This window comes from Ochotona curzoniae, unplaced genomic scaffold (genome assembly GCF_017591425.1).
Source record: "Ochotona curzoniae isolate NIBS_2020 unplaced genomic scaffold, NIBS_Ocur_1.0 contig_3190, whole genome shotgun sequence".
Classification (NCBI taxonomy): domain Eukaryota; kingdom Metazoa; phylum Chordata; class Mammalia; order Lagomorpha; family Ochotonidae; genus Ochotona; species Ochotona curzoniae.
The window spans coordinates 2,446,695-2,470,694 of NW_024465751.1; the positions used below are offsets into that span (position 1 = coordinate 2,446,695).

General features: G+C 48.0%; 1 protein-coding gene and 1 non-coding gene across 2 annotated transcripts in view; one reads left to right on the forward strand and one right to left on the reverse strand.

Annotated features, from left to right (window-relative positions):
- The window catches only part of KCNQ3 (potassium voltage-gated channel subfamily Q member 3), a 271,638-nt gene that overhangs the window by 46,125 nt on the left and 201,513 nt on the right, over positions 1 to 24,000 (forward strand). The gene's annotated exons all lie outside the window — the stretch shown is intronic.
- On the reverse strand, positions 7,742 to 7,848 carry LOC121155990. Its single transcript, XR_005883782.1, has one exon. It is a non-coding gene; the product is annotated as a U6 spliceosomal RNA (small nuclear RNA).

The window sequence follows — 24,000 nt, forward strand, 5'->3', positions numbered from 1 at the left end:
AGAACAGCGAGGTTCGTGTTGAGTCTGGAAGCAGAAACTCAAGCCCAGTGGTGGATTCCTGTCTCCTGCAGTTGATTCTGCCTGCACTAGGATCTCCCTGTTGTGCTACCTGGGGTCCTGTGCATCTCTCTTCACCTGAATGAAGAACACAGCTGAGGGTACAGGTGGGCCAGCTCCACGGAAGGGAGGCAAATGCACATGCCACTCTCTGGTCCTCTGGTTGTTATAGCTCAGGAGGTTGATGGAGCCACATTATTTGATGTTGCAGCAACTGATGTTGTCTGAAACAAAGACAGATACTTGGTGCCCCTTGGCAAGCATCTGCTAGGAGCGGAATGCTTGTGTCATTCCCATCACTACCACATGCCTATTCACCTGTTGAGACCCTACCACCCTGAGCGATGGTGTAGGGAAGTAGGGCCTTTGTGAGATGACGTGTTTGAGTGTGGAGCCCTCGTAAGTGAGCTAAGTGTGTGTGTGTTTTAATTATTTACGTATTTTATTTGAAAGATTTACAGAGAAGGAGAAACAGAAAGATCTTCCATCTGCTGGTTCACTCCCCATGTGGCCGCAATAGCCTAAGTTAAGCCAATTCAAAGTCAGGAGCCAGGAGCTTCTTCCAGGCCTCCTGTGTGGTTGCGAGGTCTCAAGGCTTAGAACCATCCTCGACTGCTTTCCTGGGCCACCAACAGGTAACAGGATGGGAACTGGAGCAGCTGGGACACAAACTGGCACTTACATGAGATCCCAACAATGTGAAGATTTAGCTTGCCGAGCCATCGTACAGGTCCTGAAGTCAATGTGTTTGTAAGAGATATCCTACTTTCTTAGCACACTGTTTGGGCACAGTGGTTAGGGTTAGGGAACCCAGAAGGGGCTCTTGCTGGAACACAATCAGGCTGGCACCTGATCTTCCTTTTCTAGCCTTCAGAGCTGTGAGGACATGTGTGTAAGCCATCAATCCATGCCACAATGGTGTCACAGCCTGAACTGACTGAAGCAGCACTCGTGTGTTCCAAATAGCCACCCTGCTTTTTTTCCAAGAGTGAATGAAGTGTTAGCAAGACAAGTCTTCACTCATACATAGACCTTGGCATCTGTTAGATGATGGCCACCGCCCACCCACTGGTGGAATAATATCAGCAAGTTGTTCAGAGTTGTGATGGAAGCTTTATTGGAGAATCCGCTCCTGGGCCCCCTTCGCGCAGAGGAGAAGGAAGAGGGAAGTGAAAAGGGCGTTTGAGATACGTGTGGAGGAGTTTTATACCCCTCTAGACACATGGGCAGGCAAAGGGGCTGTCTGTGTCCCAACTATGTGAGGAATGTCCATTCAGGTGTGCCATTGGCCAACTGGAATCCCGCCAGGTTGGTGATGTAACTGGCTCCTGTGGCCCCTCCTGTTCCAGGCTGAACCAGGGCGGAGCAGACCAGCCCCTAGTCCCCAGTGCCCTAGGCAGCCATCAATATCGTGCTTCTGTGTTACCTTAGCATGCCACTTGGAGCTTTGTGAACCTGTTTTCTCATCAGCTGTGACTGGGACCCAAACATTCAGAATTCCAAACACTGTGCTAATTGTCAGGAATCTTATAGCTGAAATGGAATGAGTGGAAGGTGGGGGTGCTGTGTTGGGCAGCAGGCAATCTGGTGTGAAAGGATTCCCTCTTTTTGCAGGAGTACACCCTGCCCTGGTTCCCCAGCATCAGGAATCTGGTCTAAGCAGCGCTGTGCAAACCTTTCTAGACTGAGTCCCTTTTGTGTGCTTTGCTGTGTGCAGGACATCAAAGATCTTCTATAGAGACCTGATCATACCTGTATGTTGTGATAAGGCTATGTAGGGGTTTCAAATAAAATAGCTGGGCCAAAGTAGGCTTATCTTTCAGTTCTAACGCTCATGCGCCTTTCCTGGCTCCCAGGTTTGGTTGAGAAAAGCTGAGGCTTTGGAATCCACTCACTGAGAAAACACTCATCTTGGGAGGATTCAGGCCATGAGTCACAGTGCTGGTGGTAATGTTGCCCCTCTTCTGTGGCCTTTCTCTGTGCCCAATTCCCTTCATTATGACATCTCTTAGGTAAGGAGGCTGACACCGCAAAGGGAGGGGTGGTGTGAGGACCTGCCTCCCCAGAGGGCCTCATTAAACCTGCGCAGAAACCCAAGAGGGGACACCTTCCTTCTGGCTGGCTGGTAATGCCAGGCCTCTTCAGAAAGGCTCTCACAGAGCTTCTGTTTATCTCGACTTGGGGTTTAGAGTGATCTCTTCCTCTCTGTCTTCCTGTGGGTAGTCATGGTCTTGCGTGGCTATTTGTTCCCAGCCACAGCTGCTGGAGGTTGTCGGTGGCTTATCTCAGAACCCTGGTGGCTTTAGTGAGTTTCTGGAAGATGAGGGATGGCAAAGAAATAGTCTCTTGGATTATCAGACAGTTTGGACCACAAGCCTTCTTAGAGATGGAATGGTGGGGAGAGAGCATCACCTCCAGACTGGTTCTCTGCTTCCCATTGCCCTGTCTTATGGGAAAGGAAACAGAAGGGCTTTCCCCATGGAGATTCCGGATCCAGCATCTGAGTGGTCTAGTATGGCTTGTTAATTGCCCATTGTGGCTTGTAAACTAGGTGTGCTCTTATTGCTTGGATTCTGCTAGGCAGCCAGAGTGCTTTGTTCAGTCACATCCTGCTTTCTGGCTGTGGTGCCTGCTTTGAGTTGGGGAGGGGTCAGATGGTTATGAGAAAGTCACCACCCCTTGTGCCTACCCACCTGCTGGGGGCATTCTTTTTGCCTTTCTAAATGGGTGTGAATTCCTTTCTAAATTCCTTCTCTATTTATGCTGCACTCCTGGGAAGCTCCCAGGAGCTGTAGATTCTGCTGCCAGATCTGGCTGTTTTGCCTCTGGCATCTGGTTGGATGCAGGCTTGGGGGGCGCAGCAGAAAATGGGTGGGTACATGGGTGGAAAATGGGAGGAGAGTTGGTGCTGGACTGCTATATTCCCAACCCCTATCCTGTGGGCAGCTGCTCCTTCTCCTGGTCCCAGAGGCTTAGAGGTGGCAATCTGCTGTGCCATTGCCAAGTCCAGCACACTTGGTCTTTGCCTGTTGATTACCTTGAACCCTGCCACAGCTTTGTGAATGACCCACACGTTTACCTGTGAAGGTGTGAGAATCCACATTCCTAACTCAGTCAGGCTGAGATCCAGGCTCTGTTTCTCAGGGCAGAGGGAGGTTGCAGTCATGATGGCGGTGATTACAGGCACGTCTCTCCCTGGAGACCTGTGACCTCTCTTCCCCCAGCTTCCTCTCCTGTATACTTTAGCCCTGCTTGCACCCTCCTCTCTGTAGAATTTCATGAGAAGGCAGCCTTCTTTTTTTTTTTTTTTTTGCCAAGCCATCCTTTCTGGAACCTGCAGCTTCCTGCGTCTTCCTTGCCTCCTTGGGCACCACCCAGCCCTAGGTGAGTGGGTGGCTGGCCAGGCTCTCTGGTTTATGCATTTCTGTAGCGTGAGTGCTTTGTGCCTGGTTGCTACTAATATGTACATCTTTTGAGTGGATTGCTAAGCTATTTCTTAAGCACTAGCACTTTGAAATTCCAAGATGGCCAATAATCAAACTCCAAACAGGCCGCATTGTTTGAAATTTAAAATGCCATCTTAGCAATGAATATGTACAGTCCGAGTTTCTTTTCCAAGAAAGGAAGAATCCATTCTTGCTTAGAAACATTAACCTAAGGAAACAAAACACTTGGGTGCTTTTAGACAAATATCTCGTGTGATGGAAGATGTAACGCCAGCATCCCAAAGCTTAACTCCTTCCTACATTAGCTCTACAGCTAGGTGGGAAGCCCTGGCCTCTCCCTGAACCTTCGGCTTCTTTTCTGTGAAATAAGGGCATAACTGGGGGCATCCACCAGCTGTACCAGTGTGTGTGTGTGTAAAGGAGAGTTCAGTGTTTCTCAAGTTTTTGTTCATGCTCATTGCCCTAACTAACCTTTATATGGGCCGTTTGTTCCTCCTATAAATTTATACACTACAGAGAGACCATGTATCAGAAATGCTAAGATATTTTTGCTTTCCAGGTTACAGTGTTTGTCCCATGTAGGAATGCACTTTTACGATGATTTATTCCCAGTCACGGCCAGCAGAATTACCCATAAAATGGACACTAAAGCCGTCAGGAGGGGCTTGCTGGCTCCTGCTTTCTGAGGAACTCAGAGTCACGTTAGAATCACATCCTGACTCAGCCAGCAGGGCAGCCAGGGTCCCATGCGCTGTCCCTGGTTTGAACACGAGTCTCAACTAGAAGGTCACTATGGCTTGGCCAGGTGTTCCCTCCGCAGTGAGGCAGCCCAGTGTGCTCAGCGCCCTGTTAGAGGGAAGCCCCCAGCTAGCACCTCTCAGCAGCATCAGTGGATTTTCCCGCATTACTGCTGCGATTCTGTGGCTGGCAGAGCCCTCAGGCCAAGGAGCAGAGCTGGATATGAGGGTCTGTGGGCAGGGTGTGTCTCAGAGGAGCCTGAATCTCTTCCCCCCTCCACTGTAGACTGTTGCCATGGCTCCCACCCTGCTGGCTTAATTTCCTTTGTTGTGATGAGATGGTGCAGTCTAGCTGGAGACCCCAGAGTGACGCAGTGACTCCTCCACTTATCATCCTGACAGTTGCCTGCCTCTTCTCTGGGGTGGGGATTTAGGGGCTTGGAGACCTAATCTCTCCCTTCTGCATCTTAGTTTCTGCAGGATGCACAGCTCTCCTCCTTCTCTGTTGATATCCCTGGGATTCTTTGTTTGCATATGTCTATCTTGCCAAAGGGTGTAATCACGCCGGAGACTCCAAACCCTTTGTGAGCTGAGGAGGGGCCTGGATTCCTGACAAGTGACAAGTCACGTGTGCCTGCTCCCTAGTGAGACCCTCTGGCATCATGCTCATGTGTTCTCCTTCTTCTCTGACAAGGATCCCTTTGCTGTGATGGTTGATGGTTGTGTGGAGGCTGAAGCTCCTGCAGAGCCCCCTTTCCCCTGCTTCTGCACGCTTGGGGCTCCTTCTCTGTGCCTAGTCCCACACCCTCCTGGTTCATCTGTTCAGCCATATCCAAGGTGGCAGGGCTTCTCCAGTAGACAAGCTGCTGAAAGTGACTGCTGTGCTTCGCTGTGGCCAGGGCTGGCAAGGGCTGCCAGCGGATCAGCCTCTGGGTTCACCTGCTGCGGTGTACTTGATGTGTGCTCACTCTAGTGGGGTGAGGGGAAGCCAGATATTCTCCAGCTCTGCCAGAGGGGATCCCTGGCTGGGCTTTCCTGGGCTTCCCCCCGCCCTTCTCCACTCCCCAGTGCAGGGGAGAAAGCTCCGCTCCTGCAGATGCTGCAAGTCCAGAGCCAGGGCTGACTGCTTCTCGCTTCTGCATGGTTAACTCCTCCTTGGTGTGTGGGGATGATGGTGAGAGAGCTCCCATCCCAAGGGGCTGTTGTGAGATGGAAATTAAACACTACAGCGTACGCTAGGCTTCCCACCAGGCTACAGGCAGTCCGCAGCACACGCTCTTATCATTAACAATTCTGATTTTGCATCGTGAGACCTCAGCCCTGCAGTCCGTGGTGGGGGTGGGGATAGGGGCTTCTGCAGGCTGCATCACTGGTATGAATAATTCATGCATCTCTAGCCTCCTGCGCCCTCCCCGAGCAGCTCCTGGCAAGCACTGCCATGAATTCATTTGTCACGGGTGGGCGTGTGCGCTGGGCGCGAGCAGATGGGATTCCCCAGTCACGTGCTGCTGCAGACGGCCTGACTCACAGCGGCGCGGAGGAAGCCCCGCTCCTTGGAGGAGCAGGAACCTCCGCTTCTGAAAATGGATGTGCTGCATCTGCTGTCGTGCCATATGGGGCGAAAGCTTTGTTCTTCCTGGAGAAAGAAGGGGGTATTTTCCATCCGCTGCCATGTCCTTGGCAACGCCTGACAACTTTTTTTTTTTAACCCTTGGTGGCACACCCAGCTCCTGTTCTTTTCATTCTATGCCTTCTGAGTTTCAGGGCTTGTGCTGGGTGTGGGTGATCAGGGCTACATGGAGATCCGCACAAACTCAGGGAAACTCGGAGGCCTTGCTGACACAGGTCAGGTATTCATAGGATTCCTGCCTGATGAATAAAAATACAGCTCTTGGTGGAAGGCTACTTCATGCAGCCAAGGAATGTTGGGGAAGGCTTCCTGGAGGAGTTGATAATGAAGCTGAAGTTTGAAGGAAGATGTTAAGGAGCATAGCATAGTGTTTTCAAAAAATGCTAGAGACGAAGGGCTGATGTATGTGGAGGCCAGAGCTGGACCGTGGAGGCCTTGCTTAGCTGGTGCATGCTCTAGAGTGGGAGATGGTGGAGGGTGGTGGGCAGAGAGGGGAACATAGTGTCCCTTGTCTTGGGGCTCCCATCAATGGGTTCCAGAAATGTAAATTGGAAACTGGGAGACAAGTGTGCATTCATACATTGACCCACATAGTTTCTGACTTGTGAACCTGGTGTGTGCTGCCAGGTGAGCTGTTAGGGAGGGGAGTGGCCACACTGTCAGGCTGGATGTGGCTACCAGGGAGGTCTGGAATGCCTCTGCAGCCAGCATCATTGTGCTAGGATTCTTCCCTGCTGATAGGAACCACAGCAAGGCCCTCACAGCTGAGACCCCTCTGAGACATTGCATGTGGCTCCAGATGTGCAGCTGAACAGTGAGTGACAGCCCTGCCCCTTCAGTCTAGGCATCGGGACTGGACCACACAGCAATGCGGAGCTCGGTGGTTGAATAATAGCTCCTCGCTTGCTGTGTGGAGTCAGCCAGCCCCATGGGATACTGCTGTGCCCCTGGATCTGGAGCCAGCATCCACCCTCCAGGTATCTCTGAATGGTCCCCTCACTAGGTCTGAGGTTTTTTTCTCACCCCAAAGATGATAAATTCACCAACTGCCATGGGATTGCTCTTGAAGGAATCCTCCCTCTTGTTTTCATTTGCTGGAGTGGAATCCTTCACCCATTGGGATATATGGTCCGCTTAGCCTCTCAATCTAGTTCTCACCTGCTAGTGGTGGAATCCTTTGCATATTGATGATGGTGGGCTTGGGCCTCACACCTGGCTTCCAGCCGTTTCTGCACACACAGTTGTCCTGGCACCTGCTTCTGGAAGTGACTGCATCTGCAACATCAGCATCACCTACAGTATTGTAGCAGTGGGACATCTTGGACCCACCCCGGATCTGATGAGCCAGAAGCTGCTGGAACCAGATGCCCAGGTGTTTGGCATATGCAGTGAGGTCAGAGCCTTGTGCCTCCCCTTGAGATGTGGGGGCGGGTGGCAGCTGTTGTGTGAGGGCTTGGCTGAAACCGAGGCATAAAGTTCTCCTTTGCCATCTGTCACACGGTCTGTAAATTAGCTCCCAAAATATCTCTCCCATGTTACCATGTAATGACATGACCTTGGCTTTTGGGATCTCAGTGTATCCCAAATTTTTGTTACAAAAATGCGGTTCTGAATGTCTCCAGGCCTGTAGATAAAGACATCCTGTTAAACCTCTCCAGTTATTTTTTTTAGTTATTATTTTCAGCTAATACTAAAAATCGTATGCATTTATTGGGTACCATGCAATATTGTGATGCACATATGCATTGTGCAACATCCACTGCAGCTTACACATAACCATCTGCTCAAATGTTAGCATCTCTTTTAGATAAAAAAAAATTCACAATCTTCTTGAACTCTTTGGAAAACAATGCATATATATTGTTCAAGTCTATCTGTTTCTGTAGTTCCTTGCTATGCGTGTCATGCTTGCACAGGAGCCATGCTAATCTTCTCTGTATCGTTCCAATTTTAGTATATGTACTGCCAAAGCGAGCACAGTTCCTTGCTATGCAACTTATCCCATTTAGTTATAACTTGGAACTGTGAGTGAACCCCTTCTCATCACTCGCCCCTTCTCACACTCCCTCCCTGTCCCAGATCTCTTAAGGAGCTATCTGCTCTCTGGCAGTCATGGTCTACTTGCTGGGTGCCAGGAGCCCTTGCACTGTCTCACTTGTGCTCCCAGGACCATGTCCTCTCTAAGTGGATGGGCTAGCTGCTTCCATCTAGTGACAGCAGCAGCAAAGTTCCTTTTACTTCTGTGTCCTGCTTTTCGGGAAGCTCAGGGATTATCTTGTTCTAGATTCCTGGTCTAGCTCCTCCTTCCTAGTAATTTATTCTCTTTACTTTTTAAAAATCTTCAGTTCCATTTTTGCTATGTTTTTTTTAACATGCCTTCTGCCCCTTCCAAATTGGTAGGAGCCGAAAAAAGTTTTGAGTCCTTACTTTAAAATGAGACCTTATAGTAATCGGCCACCATAGCACGTGTGTGAATTTGTCCCACGAAAATTCCATTCACTCACAACTTCTGGAATTGATCTGTGGAAGCTAAGGGCAGCTGTGGTGGTGACTGGGTTTGCCCAGGAAGATCAGGTGAGCCTGATTTCACTGTATCTGTCCCAGTGTCTTCTCATTTTACTAGATGGCCTTTAGAGTATTGAAACCCAGTGGTGAACTGGATGAGGTATTCATTGTTTCACTGTTTCCTGATCACCTTTCATGTTTTCAGCATTGAGCTATGCAGGTAAAAATGAGGAGTGGTCTCGTTCCTCCCAAGGAGCTTATGGCTCTGCAACATTCCGCCTCACTGGATTCTGATGCAGAAGAGCTAAGCGAGGAGGCACACAGCTCAGTGTGGAACTGGTGAGGTTGAATCTGTCTTCAGAGCAGGGGACTGCACAGAGTTGAAGGATCCAGAACAGGATGTTAGTGGATGTTTATGGATGGGATGGACAGGAGATGGGGCTAGAGGAAATCAGGGTCCACTCCCTGCAGGCCAGCCAGACTTAGCTTTGCCATGTAGTAGAGCCAGGAGTAGTCATGGCCTTGGAAATGCTTGCCCACTCATCAATAGACATGTTCTCTGCTTTGTCTTCCAGCACAGAAGTCAAGGTTTCAGGCAGGTCTGCTGCTCGTCTGAGGCCCAGGGTCCTCCTCCAGGATCCCTGGCTGCTGGCAGAATGCTGTTCCCAGCCGTTAGGGGATGAAGGTTCTGCTCTCATGCTGGTTGGCAGCTGGAGATGGCTCCCAGTTCTGAGGTGCCAGGGATCACTTGTTGCCATATAGTATGAGCCCTCTTCCCTTTGACTTTCTGATTATTCTTAAGGTCTCACTGGGTTAGGTCAGGCTGACCCATGGTAACCTCCCTTTTGATTAAGTCTGGGTTGGCCAGGACCTTTATGATATCTGGACAAGCCCTTCTGCCAGGCCGAGTTAGGTGACCCTGCATTCTGCTGGCTCTCAGGCGGGCACTATGCAGATGTGCTCTGTGGAGATGGGACTCTTAGAACCGTCATATGTAAGTGTGCCTACCACAGGTCCCATTTAATTCATCTTCACATGATCTGGGCCCGACACAGGATCCAGGGCCAGCTACCGGCACTGTTGAAGGCTGATGAGACATTTGTAGGACAAGAGCAAGGACGGTAAGGACCCTAATGCCCCCAGAAATGCCCCTCTTAAGTGGTGGAAGTAGGAGATGGAAATTCACTGCAGCAGCCTTTGGCAAGCTGGCACGAGACCTTGTGGAATCTTGGAAGTGTCTCCAAGGAGTCATATGCCAAAGTTTTCTAGGGAAAATTTTGAGAAACTTATTTTGGGTCATGTGCTTGAGAACTAGGCTGCTGAATTTAGCCCATAATCAGGGAAGAAAAAAAAGGATCAGATGCTACCCAGACTGCACAATACTTTTGCTATTCCCTTGATTTTATTGCTTTATAGTTAATTAGGTGGATGGGAGGAGAGATGGAGTAAGTGAATGGGTCCATTATTACGATGTTATTTACTCATGCATATCTTAAGCTTCCTACCATCAAGTTATGTTAGCCACTAATACTGAAACTCCCTCAACATCCCATAGTGGATCCTGGGCAGTCAGCCTGGGTGTACTCTTCTGCACAGAGTTTCTGAAAATAGACTGTTATCACTTCCTCATGTGGGGACCATGGAGAGACAGTTCTGCATGTGCTGCTGTGGGGAGGTGCCAGGCAGATGTCTTTGTTACCACCTTGCCAGGTCATCAAGGCCCACAACAGCTTGAGAACCACTGGCTGCCACAGGTGCAGACAGCAGCACACCCACCTTGCATGGTGGGAGAAAGGCATGGGGATAGACATGGAGCCATGTCCCTGAGAAGAAAAGGGAGAAGAGAGGCTATCTGCGAGCTAGACGTGCTGGACTGCCTGCATTCTGGCATGGAAGTGAAGCCTGCTCTTAGTTGAAAAACTTGCAGCACACGTCTGTCTGTTCCAAATCCAGTTGAACCTGGCTGAGTCCAGTTTAGCCTGGCTCCAAGCCCTCTCTTTCCAGGGAGGGGACCAAAGCCAGTCCTTTTGTTCTGTGAGTGGCTCCTCCTCTCCATCAGAGATGGCATCAGCACCTGAGTTTTCAGGGAGGATCATTGGTTACCTCTGAACAATCCTGCCAGAAGGAGGCCCTTACTCCATCTGAGGGCCTTGGCTCTGCTGGGCCCACCAAGCCCAGAATGGACTCCTTGCTGTACTGATGTCACCTCCTGGGGTTCTGAAGTTCCACAGAATATGCATCACTGCCGTCCCCTCCTTGTCCACACCTGCCTGTCTGCAGCAGCTGCAGTGACATTGGCGGCTTGTTTGACAACTTGTATGGGAAGCAAATATGCTGAGCCTTGCAGCGTGGGGGCTGGCTGCACTCATAAAAGCACCATGTGGAAAGAGCTAGTGTCCCCTGTGTGATTGGTGGGCAGTAATAGTGTGTTGTATTCAGGAGTTTGGCTGCAAGGGTAGTTTTTGGCTGCTCTTGCCATACAGAGGGCAAAGGAGGGAAGTCTGATACTGCATGAGATGAGTATATTAATTTACTCCATTCTAGCAGGCATTTCACTATACACATGTCTTAGGATATCAGACTATGCAGTTTGAATAGCCACACTTTATTATTTAAAAAGAGGGAGAAGAGAAATAACTTCACTTTTTATTTCTCCCTTATTTGTTAATATCATTAAATTACCTTCCTATAGTTTAAGGTGCCCTGCTTCTCTCGTTACATATCCCCTTTTCAACTTTTAGCCGTAGTTGAGAATATGTAGCTTGTATATTCAACTGTAAGGTCTATTCCTTCTCATTCCTGTCCCTGACATGTTGCTGAGAATGATTCTTTATTTTTCCATTTTTATCTAAAAGGCAGAGCCATAGAGATACACAGAGGGATCTTTCAACTTGTGGTTCACTTCCCAAATATCTGCTACAGCCATGGTTGGGCCAGGTTGCAACCAGGAGACCAGCATTCCATTTGGGTCTCCCACCTAAGTGGCAAGAACCCAGTTCCTTGAGGCATTAGCTGCTGCCTTTCAGGGAGTACCTTAATGCACCAGATGGGAGGCAGACAGGAGAGTGAAACTCCGCTCTCTGACCGAAGATGGAGGCATCTTAGCTGTTGAGCCAAATATCTGCCTTGGTTGATGTTTTTTTGCTTATTGGTGTCATAGGACTGGGGAAGCACGGCGGCTTTGTACTGCTGGTGTGTATAGCTGTGTGTGTGTGTGTGTGTGTGTGTGTGTGTGTGTGTGTGTGTGTGTACATGTGGACGTGTGCTGGATGTGTGAGATTTAGAATGGAGCTGTAGAAGGGATGAGATGAAAAAGTAGGCAAGGAGAGATTTCTGTGGCCACAAAAGGGTGTCAGTGTGTTCCCCCTTGTTCACCCCTGAGCAGAGAAAGCCTTTGAAGCACAGCTGCTAGTCGTGTGCAGCCCCAGCTGCTGGGACAGCGAAGGTCTCCTGTGTGGGCTTGGCCGTAGTTGTATCCCCAAGTTCCCAGCCCCTCTGCCACCTTCAATCTTTCCATCCCGAGCTCCACTTGATCCAGCAAGGAAAGCATTAACACTGGACCTTCCCCCAGCCCCAATGCCACCATCTGTTCTGAGGTCTCAGTTTTCAGGCAATACATGGGGTTACATGTTTTAAAAAGGTGTTCTTTCTTAGACAGAATAGTTTCATTCTCATCATAGCCTGGTACAAGCCTTGTACAACCTGACAGTATTACTCTGTCAGCACATGATGAAGCTGTACGCAGAGGAATGGAATTGTCCCCCCGCCCCCACATGTCTACCAACCTGGGGCATCTCTGCCTGGCATGTTGGCTCCCTGCTGTTAGTCATGGCTGTCTGGCAGATACGATACGGATATTTGCAGATACGATTCAGCAGAAGCCATTCTGTCTCGGGGTAGGAGCCACCCGTTCAGCACAGTCTCTGCCATGTGCCTCTCTGGAATTCCCTCCCCAACTTCCACACCTTGTCCTCTGGGTCTAGCTCCAGGATCCAGGGTAGCCCAGAGTAGCCATTGACCCTGCTCTGATTTGAGGGAGCCCGGGGGTCCGTAGGATACCCAGTGGATGTTGGTAACTGTTTAAGACAAGACCTCTTTTAGAAATTTTCTTACCCAGTTTCCGTTACTATTATCTTGTGTTAGTATGGCACTTGGTTACCACTGATGACAGCTGCAGTTCACAGATTGTATTATAACTCACCCTTGGTGTTTATATGCTTAGTTCTTTGAGCTGTAGTATATACATAAAGTCCTGTGTATGCTACTACAGTTCAGCACAGAGTTTCCTTGCCTGAAAACCCCCAGTGTTCTACCTGTTAAAGTAATTTTGAAATAGCACCCAAGTCTTTATATGGAGCTGAGGAAGACATTTGCAAACAACCCATTAGATAATTTGGGCTGTTCTGGAGAAATAGACAAAAGCCCATTGCCCATAGCAACAGTTTTCACTGCTACATTTCACTAAGATAAGGGCGAGATGGACAGGTTATCCCATCCTGGGTGACCCTCGCACACGTCCTTTGTCCTCCCCACAAATATGCACACAACCTCAGGCAGTTTGAGATGAAGTGAGCTCCACGGTGTTTCAAAGCTGATCTTGTCTGGTTGCCATCCTATATTAACATGCCTGCTTCTGTCCTGAGGATCTCACAAAGGTGGCAACAGACACAAGCACCTCCTTCCCCATGGATTTGCCTTGGTTTTCCTAGTTGATGGACGCCTTCGGCCAGCCCCCTTGCTCAGAACGATGCAGTGTGTTGATAGCTTCAGAATCTGGACTCCCCAACCTCACTTTTGTTACTGTGTCCCATTGGCCAAATCCAAATATTGTCTTTCCATGTTTTTTGAGGGTGACGAGATGACAGGGGGACAGCCTTTCATAGCTTCTTAGTGCCGAATAGCATTTGTTTCAGTTAGTCATATTTTGTTCTACTCAGTTCATGTTATTGCTGTTCTTCATAGTATTGGAACTAAAAGAGACCCAGGACACTCATGAGTAGGCACTTCTGTGTTCTTGAAAGACATCCTCTGGGAGAATTGTCTTTGGTTGGTCCTTTCACTCACATTCATGGCTCCGTGTTTAAGGTCTCGGCCCTGGCTTCTGCTCCTAGCAGTTACTGAGACTGATGTTTATAGGTGGATTCACCCTGGCAGAACTGCCCTAGAGGCCTCCCCACATTAATGTATGCCTTTCTCCAACCTTCTTGGCTTTAGTTTCATGGGCTGAGAGTTCTTGACCACTGGCTGTAGCCTCTGCTCCAGCTGGAGAATGGATGGAGTGCTGGGATAGGTTGTTACCTTAGATGGGATCATTATGGACTGAGGTAAAGTTGACCTTCCTTTCAAGGTCATACGAAGGGCAGTTGAGACGGTATAGAGAGAAAGAAAACATATCACAATAAATGCCACCGTTTTCCAGGCATGGAAAGGCTCTGGAAACAAGCATAGCTCTTGTTGTTCTCTGTAGAGGTTTACTATTTTTACATGACCAGTATTTACGAACTCACTTCACCACCAACCTCTGCTCTGCAGTTGCTTTCCTCACAGGAATAAGCAGGAGAGGATATTCTTCCAGACAGCACATCTGCTGCCTCTTTCTATGCAGCTGGGCTTCTTCGGCAACCACAGCCAGTCTGTGTGGGGACTGCTCTGCAGAAACCCATGGTGGTGTCACCAAAGGCTTGGAGTTTTCTCCATGCTCATGCTGACCAATGGTATGCAAGCTCTTTCCTTGTCTTAAGTCACTTGTAGATGTTGAGAGTCAGTTGTTCAGAGTTGACTAGATGTCTCTTCCAGATATATACAAACACAAAGTAAATGGAAATACAGATGTAGGTATAAAGTGGGCTTGGTTAAATGAGCCATGAACTAAGTTCTGTGTCAGGTAATGTTTGAGATAGATGGGATTTGAGCTATGTTTTGGCTCATTGCCATCATTTTGCAAAGGAGGTAGACTCTATAGAAGCAGAACCAATTGGATACTGGAACCACAAGTGAGTGAAATGGTGAATTACTCTTATGGGATTGTCTCTCACCCTGGACAAGCTAGCTCTGCCTAGGTAGGTGTCATTGCTTTCAGTAATCGTTCCTTAACAGTCAAGATGGGCTTTCCTGCTCCTGCCCTTTCCTTAACATTTATCCTTTCCTTTCTGTCTTTGCTTATGTGCTTGTTCCTCCAGCAGACTAGAAACCTACAATGGATAGACCCATGTCTACTATTTTATCTTCAGCAGTGTCTGGCACGTATTCTGTGTTGTAAGTTACTTTTGCAAGGGCATGAGCAAAGAATGGTTGGTTGAAGCAAATATAATTGATCAGAAGATATCCAAAGGGAAATTTAATTTTTTTTGTCCCAAGAAGCCCCAAGAAAGATGAAAGACAATTATGTTGTCAGCCCTGACAACTCACTGTGGAAAATAATTGGAAAGAACAAAAACAAAATAGAATCGGGAGCTAAATAACATGTTACCTTTGTATGATCCCTAACTTGGATATTTAGTGATTTTCCTTATCAGGTGCTCATTGAACAGCTATTAAATGCTGGGCTGGGAACTCAATATAAGACATTCAAGAGAACGCCCTGCCTTCAAATTTAGTGGAAGGAAATCAGCTGACCTAAGAAGCATGAAAGAAAATAAAGCAAGATTATGGATGCTGGGCAGATGTTTCAGACAGGAAAGTTAGGGCAAGCTTTTTCAAGGTGGTGTGATTTGGGCCACATCTTCCAGTGGGAATCACCTATTACAGGTAGAACAGTACAGGAGGGACTTGTCTTGCTGGAGGAGGAACTCATTATAGAGCCGTGGGCTAGGGGATCAAGTGGCAGAGCAGGTTGGTGATGTAGAATAAAACCAGAGAGCCTTGTGGCCATGCAGGGCCTTGGGACTTGCCCAAAGTACAGCAGGATGTATGGGAGGGATTAACTTGCTGTTTCTCTCCTGTGAGTTTCTCAGCCCCAAGTATTGTGGGCCTAGAGCTTTGTGAAGGATGTTTAAGTTGGATAAAAGTAGAACCTGCGTACCCCTAAGAAGGTAGCGTTGACCATGAACATTTATGGAGTGCATATTCTGTAGTAGCTGACCTAACACTACCATCAGCTTTTATTGATGTCTTCTATTAGAGTTTCTAGTTAGCAGGTGCAAGAACTCAGGAGCAGGTAGGCTGCTTGCCCAGGACACACTTCCAGGTTTTGAAAGACTTCATGAAGGTTTGCCTGCCAAGCCCATGCTCCTCACCACCCACATAGGAAGCACATGGATCTATACACTGGATGAGAGCAAAGTGGAAAGTGCATGCTTCAGATTAGCCTTGACATTTGGAGGACGGAGAAGGCTACAGACAAGGCAGAGTTCTTTTCAGTGGCTCTCTCTGCACCCCCAGCTCAGGTCCTGGTCCCTTCTCCCAGGGCACCATATGTGCTTCTCACCGTCAAGCCAGAATTATAGCCTCCATTTGTCTCATGTCTAGGGCTGTGCCCACAGCTCCCTTGGATGCCTTCCTGGCTGTTCACCCCCTAAAGGGGGGCTCCATACACAGCAGGGCCCTGGACAGTCTTCCTGCTGTTCCTCCCTCATCTCAGCCTTCAGTCATATCATGTACCCAGCATGATTTGGGGCAAATGTCAGGATACACAGTAGGTGGCTCCTCTGTGATGGATCCAGCGGGTGGATACAACCTGGCTGCTCTCCTGTCCTGCTGCCTCTGGGCCAATGTGATCTCCTAGGTCCTTGTTCACTGACATCCTAAACATGCTGGGATGGTGAGGGGCTGAGACTCCAGGAGCTCAGGGGCCATCCTGGAGTCCGAACTTGACTCTGCAGGTCTGAGAAGCTTTGGCGGGGGAGGGAATTTGTAGGAGTGACAGAAGTTGACTGAGTTTACTAGACTCACTCTGGGTCCTATTGAGTATTAATTGTAGAAGGAATAGGCAGGGCATCTGTTCTCAGAAGCCTTTAAATTAGTTAGAATTGGCTGGTCAGAAGAGTCAAGGTCAGGGGCAACTGGTAGATTGTTGCTTCCCAGGGCTGGAAATCGGATGCCTGCTTTTATGGTGATAGGCATTTGACCTAGAGGCTAAGATGCCCAAATGTCACATCAGAGTACTTGTGTTCAATTTCCAACTCCAACTGCTGCATCCAGTCTTACTAATGCTGGCCACAGCTCAGGTAATGGAGTCCTCACCACTAGCATGAGAATCTTGGGTTGGGTTCTTGGTGGACCTTGGATCAGCTGAGCCCCAGTCATGGTAAATATTTAGGGACTGAACAAAATGACTGCTTCACTCTGTACCTCTTTGTGCCCAATGAAAACATCAAAAGACCATCCAGAAAGCTCATTCATGTGACCAAGCAGACTGAGTTTGATGCCAGATCACAGTGATGTGTGGCAGATGAGACTGAAATTTAGAACCTGTATCAATGTCAAATGGCTGGCAAAGAGGATGGGCATTTGGCCCCTAGAGCCAGCTGAGATATCCCAATGCTGACTCCTCACTGTGTAGAGGAACAGACAGTTGGGTGATGCTGTGTCATGCCAATCACACAGTCTCTGATGTGTGGTGCTGCAACTTCCAATGTTTTGAATTTGTGCTGCAGTGGAAGGCATATTAAACATTTTGGGCTTTCATCTTTTGCCACTGGAAATATAGGATACCACCCTTTCTGTGCTGCAGGGTGGCAGCTGTGAGCAGCTTGCACTCAGCCCCATGGCCCCCACAGGTGACAAGGGATGGTGTTGAGGAATCTTGCACACAGACCTGACTGTGAAGTTCTTTCAGTAACCAAGGATGGACAGGAAAGTCCGAGTTTATGGTCTCCAGTATTTTGTTAGTGGGGGACAGGGGACAAGGGGCAGGTATATAATTATCTACATGGTATGAATCATTGAAGCACTGTTTATAGCTATATACCAAATGATGTGACATCTACATGGTTCTTACAGCCTTTCCATGTATTAACTCCCACAGACAGGAGAGAGCATATGATGCTTTTCCTTCTGGGCTTGGCTTATTTCACTTTTCATAATCTCCAGTTCCATCATTCCTCATTATGGTTGAGTAGTATTCCATCATGTGTACATAGGCCACATTTTTTATCCATTCATCTGTAGTTGAACATCTAGGTTGCCTACATATCTTTATTATTGTGAACTGGGCTGCTGTAAACATGGAGGTACAAATAGCTCTTTGCTTTTCTGATTTCATTTCCTTTGGCTGTATTCCCAGGATAGCTGGATCATATGGCCAGTCTATTTTTAGCTCTGAGAAAACTCCATACTGTTTTCCATAATGGCTCTACCCACCAACAGTGTGTTAGGGCACCCTTTGTATTTGGTATTTTTTGGTTTGGGGGGTAATAACCAGAGAGAGTGCCTAGTATTTTGGATCATATAAAGAATTACTGAAATTTTAAGCTTTATTTGGGGAAGGGGTGCCATTTCATTCCTTCTCTTTTCTTGTCACTGTATCTCTCAGATATGAGTCCTGAAAGTCGGGACAGCAGGAGCAGGAGGGATCAGAGGAAGTCACCAGGAGGAAGTGGGGGGACACCAGGTGCATGGGGAGCACACCCTGCAGAGGAGCAGGCAGCTGCTTTCTTGCCTTCCACTGTAATTGCTTCCTACAAGATCCCAAGCACTACAAGGAAAAACAGCTCCCCCTCCACTTCCTGCCCATAGCGGACTGTGCCGCTGCTCAGGGTGCAAGAACTGCTTTTGACCACCAATAGTTTTGCTTACTGTGAAGTTGTTAATGGAAATCGGCAAAGCAAGGTGATTACACTTCTCACAGAGACTATCTTATGAATAACGTCTCAGTCACTGGTGCATCCTATGACATGGCTGTGGATTCCAGCACCTCTGAGGACTCTTCCCATGGTGTGGACAGATGTCTGAGGGCACCTTAGTCAATGGACTTCTAAGATGACCCTGTTCAAGGGCAGCTGACCCCTGGCTGCCCTGAGCCTGTTGGGTGAGTGCTGTCTTGGCAGCATCTCTGTTTGCAGGGTATCTGCCGCTTGGACTCCCTAGTGTAGCTGAAGCTGTCTGGAGGCTGCTGTCTGAAGTCCAGCCTCCGCCTTGTTGTGTTAGGTGCTGGCAACTCCTGGGGTTCTAAGGAAGTCTGTTCTGTCTGCCAGACTTGCTGTGTCATTGTTTGCTTCCTTCCTTCTGCCCCTCACTCTGGCTTCTCTCTTGTACTTCTCTAATTCCTTTGTATCTCCAGCATCAACCAAGCTCTGCCTACTTCTTCTATTTATACAACTCTAGAAAAAAAAATAAAATGACATTCTAGTAGTGCAAAAGGCTTATGCAAGTAACCTTTAGTTAAATGTTGAGTTCTGGGGGCACCTCAAAGAAGTTCTGGCATTTAAGGTTTTTTGTTAGGCAGAGAATGGTACTTAAATGATTTAGAGGAGGTTGGTGTTGCGGCCAGGTGAAGGTCCTGGATGTTGCAGCCACTTTGGGAGTGAAGCAGCAAATTGAAGACCTGTCTGTCACTCCCTCTCTAACTCCTTCAAGTAAATAAGTAAATAAATAAACCTTGAAGAATTTAGACAATGTGAATGATGAGAGAATCATCTTAGAAAAGGTCATCAAACATTTAAAATCTGCCTTAAGTTGATTTCTTTCCATTTTGTTTGATTCTAAGACTTTAGAAAAAAATGCTAAAAACCAAACCAAAAGCCTCTGGACTTTGAGGACTCTGTATCACTCAGAGAAATCACTCACTTACTCGTTAGGTCCTGACGGAGTCCAAGAGCCCATGGCGCCTGTGTTTTAGTGCAGCAGGTGCTGATGGTACACATCTGTGCCTACTTTAGAGAAAAGATGTGACTTCTCTAGAAACTTGTTAGTTTTCTAAATTGTGTTTCTCTTGAGCTGTGATTCTTCGTGTTTGCTTCCAGCGCCATCTGTGTTCCCTGTTAGCCCTGTGTAACCGCCCAAACACACAAACAACCCGAGGATGCTTTTGCACAGCGCTGAATGTAGGATTTACCTCTTTTTAAAAAAACATTAGGCATAGTTTTCCTTAAAAAAAAAAGCCAGGACTGTAGATACAGTTAGGCAGATGGATGAGTGGTTGGCATGTAACGCTGTGTAGAACAAAAAGACCATTCTGGATCTTGGGGGGAAATGAGAATAATTTGGAGAGCTTCTGTACACCTTTAATCAAGTTACTTAACTTTTTAGGGAGTTGTTCTTTTAAACCTTAGATTCAATTTTTAAATATCTGGATAGATCTTTTCCTTTTTTTTGTTATTTTTATTTACCTTCATTTTATTAGAGGGTGAGAGCGAGATCATCTATCCATTGGCTCCCTCTCCAAATTCTGGCAACAACTGGAGCTGGACAAGACCGAATGCAGGAACCCTTGAACTCGGTCTGTGTCTTCCATTTGAGTAGCAGTCTCAAGTGCCTGAGACTGCTACCTCACAGAATGTGCACTTGCAGGAAGTTACAAGTAGGGTTGGGACTGGAACCCGGGCATCCAAAGCAGTGGCTTAACGGCTCATCAGTCACGCAGCCCAGGAATGGCCCCTCTGAGCTAGGTAGCATGAGCAAATTGGTTGTGGGAAGGACACACCAATAACAGCTGGAGTGTGTGTGGATGTCTCTCAGGCTTCCTTTCCTGAGTCCCCTCTTTGCATTCATTGGCTTATGTGACTCGCTCAGGCTCCACGGGACAATGTCTTCACCTGTTGTCACTTGCCTAGGGAGGCAGAAGCCCTTCATAGTGTCCCCTGCAATTCTGTTGGTTCCAGGGCCCAGGAATCTTGGGTGTGTCTTAGAATTCTGTTGCCTGTAACTGTCCTCTGCTCCTTCGTGCACCCCATTGTGCTGGTATCTGGGCCTTCACACTTGCAAATGGTTGACAGCACTGGACCAGGTTTGAGACAGAGAAGGCACCTCCCTCCTGACAGTGCATGGGACCTCCTGTCAGGTTCTGTTCTTCCACAACAGATGTGGCTTGAGGAGCTCAAGTTTGGCCTTACATTTTTCTCTTCACAGTGGAAATTTTTCTTCCCTTAAAATTCAATTTCTGCAAAGATTGGCTCAAGGTTGCCTAATCTCACTTCTCTGTGTGGGTAGTGACTAGAGAATTGATTTCCATGGAAACCGGACCCAGAGATCCAAATGTTTGTTTTCTGCTCTGTAAAATGGGGCAAATAGTGGGCCATTTTGAAGATTGAAGGTGATGGCTTATGTCAAACCCCAAGCGGGCTGCTTGAGTCAGAAATGAAAGGTGTGTTCCCAGGACCCCTCTTGCACCGTCTCATTCAGACCTCACAATCCTAGGCACAGGTTCGGAGGTTAGCTTGTTCTAGCGAGGGAATTAAACTCAGAGAAAGAGGGAGTAATACTCCTTATTCCTTTAAAGATTTATTTTTATTATTTTTTCATTGGAAAGGCAGATATACAGAGAGGAGAGACAGAGAGGAAGATCTTCCGTCCGATGATTCACTCCCCAAGTGAGCGCAACGGGCCGATACTATGCCGATCCGAAGCCAGGAGCCTCTTCTGGGTCTCCCACGCGGGTGCAGGTTCCCAAAGCTTTGGGCCGTCCTCTGCTGCTTTCCCAGGCCACAGGCAGGGAGCTGGAAGGGAAGCGGGGCTGCCGGGATTAGAACCGGCGCCCATATGGGATCCCCGGCGGCAAGGTGAGGACCTTTAACCACTTGCGCCACCGCGCCGGGCCCAATACTCCTTATTCCTTACAGCTCTTAGTAGGAGAGCTGGAATTGAATTTTTAAAAAGATGTTTGTTTATACAAAGGGTAGTTGGAGAGAAAACGAGAGTGAGTTTCATCTGCTGATTGACTCCCTAAATGGCTGTAATGCCAGGGTTAGGCCAAGGCAGAGCAACCAGGAACTTCAACTGAGTTTTCCATACGGGTGGCAGGGGCACAAGATGCATCATAGTCACGTTAGTGGAGAGCTGGATCAGAAGTGGAATAGCTAGGACTCAAACCAGTGCTTATACAAAATACTGGTGTCTCAGACATCAGCAACAGCCCCTAGATCTGAGATTGAATTTGTATCTATTACCCATGGCCTGTGTCACTGCTAGACATCCCTTTTTTCACATGCAGAATACACTTCAAGGCTTTGGTGACCCCTGTGTTGCTCACAAACCTTCAAGCCCAACAGGACGTGCCTAGTATCTGCAGGCATGTTTTGAGAAGATCTAACAGCAGCAGCTTCAAGAAAAACCCAAATGTACCACAGAAGCTCCACAGAACACCAAGGGTTGCTACTGTCTGATTCAAACTTCCCCAATTCAGGCGTTTTGCGTTTTGTTTAATGCAGTGGAAGTACCCTGATTTTGGGTACATTCTTTGGTGAGTTTTACAATGGACTGTCATATGGAATAGACATGGCATATGGGAGAGGGCACCATTTGGATTTGAACTGCATGGTGTGAAGTCAAATGCCAAGTCCTCTCTGTACTATTGTATTAGGCCCCCGATTATTTGATCAGGGCCTGGTGTGGATGTAGAGTTATAGGAAGAGCTGCAGGGACTTCTGAATGCAACCACTCACGAAGCAACTGTTATTACTTCCCTCCTATCTGTTCTGTATGAGTAAGTGACACTAAAGCTGACCAATAAGTTAGGTTAAGTTGCTAGGACGACAGGCCCCAATGCAAAGGCCCTGGAGTGGAAATATATTCAGCAAAGAAGCTAAAGTAGCTGGGATAGAATTTGGAAGAGGGTGTGCAGTAACAGTGGTAATCAGATACATAGTGGGCCATGAACAGGAGCCAGATATCACAGCCTACATGGGGAATTCTCCACTGTAAAGTTTTAAGCCAAGGTATAGAAAAAAATGAGCTCCACAGGGTTTGGAGAAAAGTCAATATAATGGGCTGAAGAACCACGGTCCTCCTTGAAGAGTGAGTGATTCAGTATGGGTTAGAGGGATTAAATTGCAACAGATGTCTTCCTCCATAGAGGAAGCCAGATGCTAGAGGTCTTGCACAGATTCTACCAGAGGCTATTGGGAAACCCGTGTCCAAATGCACATACACCAGGTAAGCGCTTCTGCCTCAGTGGGTGTGGGCTTCCGTGCCGTAGACCTCGTGCTGTCCCATGTCCTTGTCAGAAGATATATTTGATGAAGCTTTGGACTAGATTTTTTTTTCTGGCTCAAGAAAGCACACTTTTCCCCTAACCACTCTGCTGGCACAGGGGCAAGTTTCTAAGATGGTGCCCTCCGCCCACCAGGCTCTGTGAGTGTCTGCCTCAGGTGCAGCTAGAAGTACTCACAAGACTAGTGGCTGCCTAGTACAGCTCTTGGTGTGGAAGACAGTGCCAGAGCCTGCCCAGAACTTGGGTGAGGAAGTGACTTGAGGGGTTTAGATCCAGGAGAAATGGGTGGCTGCTCGAAAGTCTCCTGCTGTGGGAAGATGGAGTGCGTTTGCTCTGCTCTGGTTGCTGTGGTCCCCTGGGAGAAGACTTCTAGGACTTATTGCGCTCTGTTTGCAGAGTGGTCAATCTGTTGGCTTTAGCTGAATGGGATCCTAAAATCCTTATGAGCTTATGTAGTGTGTTGCTTCCCATGCCATTTCCCCGTTAGGTTTGTCACTGTTGTTACCCAGCTGGCTGTGAAGATAGCAAGCACATTTTTAACCTGAGCACAATTTACATGCCAGGAACTATGTGTCCCTTTCCTTGGAACATCTAGAGGCAGTGGGAGAGCAACCATTATCATCCTGCTGTTTGACAGGTATGGACACTGAGGCTTGGAAAGGTTGTGCTCCTTGCTGCATGTCCCCCCAACCAGCAGAGTGCAGGGACATCTCCAGCTCCAGCCTTTTGATGCTTGGGGTTTGTGATTGTCAGAACAGTTGGGCCTCAGTGAGGGTCCAGCCTGGTTCCACTTAGGAAGCATCCCCTGCACAGTGTCTACAGAGCTGAGACTGGGGATCTGAGCTGTAGAAAATTAAACTCTAGAAAGCACATTCTGGGTGGAATAACCTCCACGCTGGTTTCTGAGTGATGCTGCTTACTGACCTTGCATTCACCTTGTCCAGTCCTCCAAGGCAGAGAGCCTTCGTGAGGCAGGAGCACCCTGGTCTGCCTGAGGCTGTGAAGATAGGATATTTCTTGATAATTATGGTTTTAAATGCCTGATAAATGCTTGCAATTACATTGGTCCCTTCCATTCATCAGATCTTATTAAAAATCGGTTGTGTGGCTGCTTTTTCCTCATCAAGATACCAGCCTTATGTTGGTCTTAAAACATCTTGAACAATGTCTTAAATGTCTTCAAATGTCTTTTCCCAGGTATAGAGACAGTGGTTCCTTTGAAGCCTGGCAGGTCAGTGTCATTACTGCACCCATTTTACAGAAAGAAATGGAGGCACAGAAAAGTGGCTGCAAAGGTCAGGAGACCCAGGGGCTGTTTTGAAGCTGGTGCACGCATGCCAAGGAGCTGGCGGCTGCCCTACATGTGTGACCCATGCATAGAACTCACCTGGCCAAGAGTCAGCTGAACCATACAAGGTTTAGGCCCAAAGGGGGGCATGGGAACACTGGCAGTGTCTGGAGCAGCTTTTCCCTGGAGTTGGTTTTTCAGTGGATGTTTTGGGAATGCTCAGCTTGTAACACCATCTTGGGGAGGGGCAG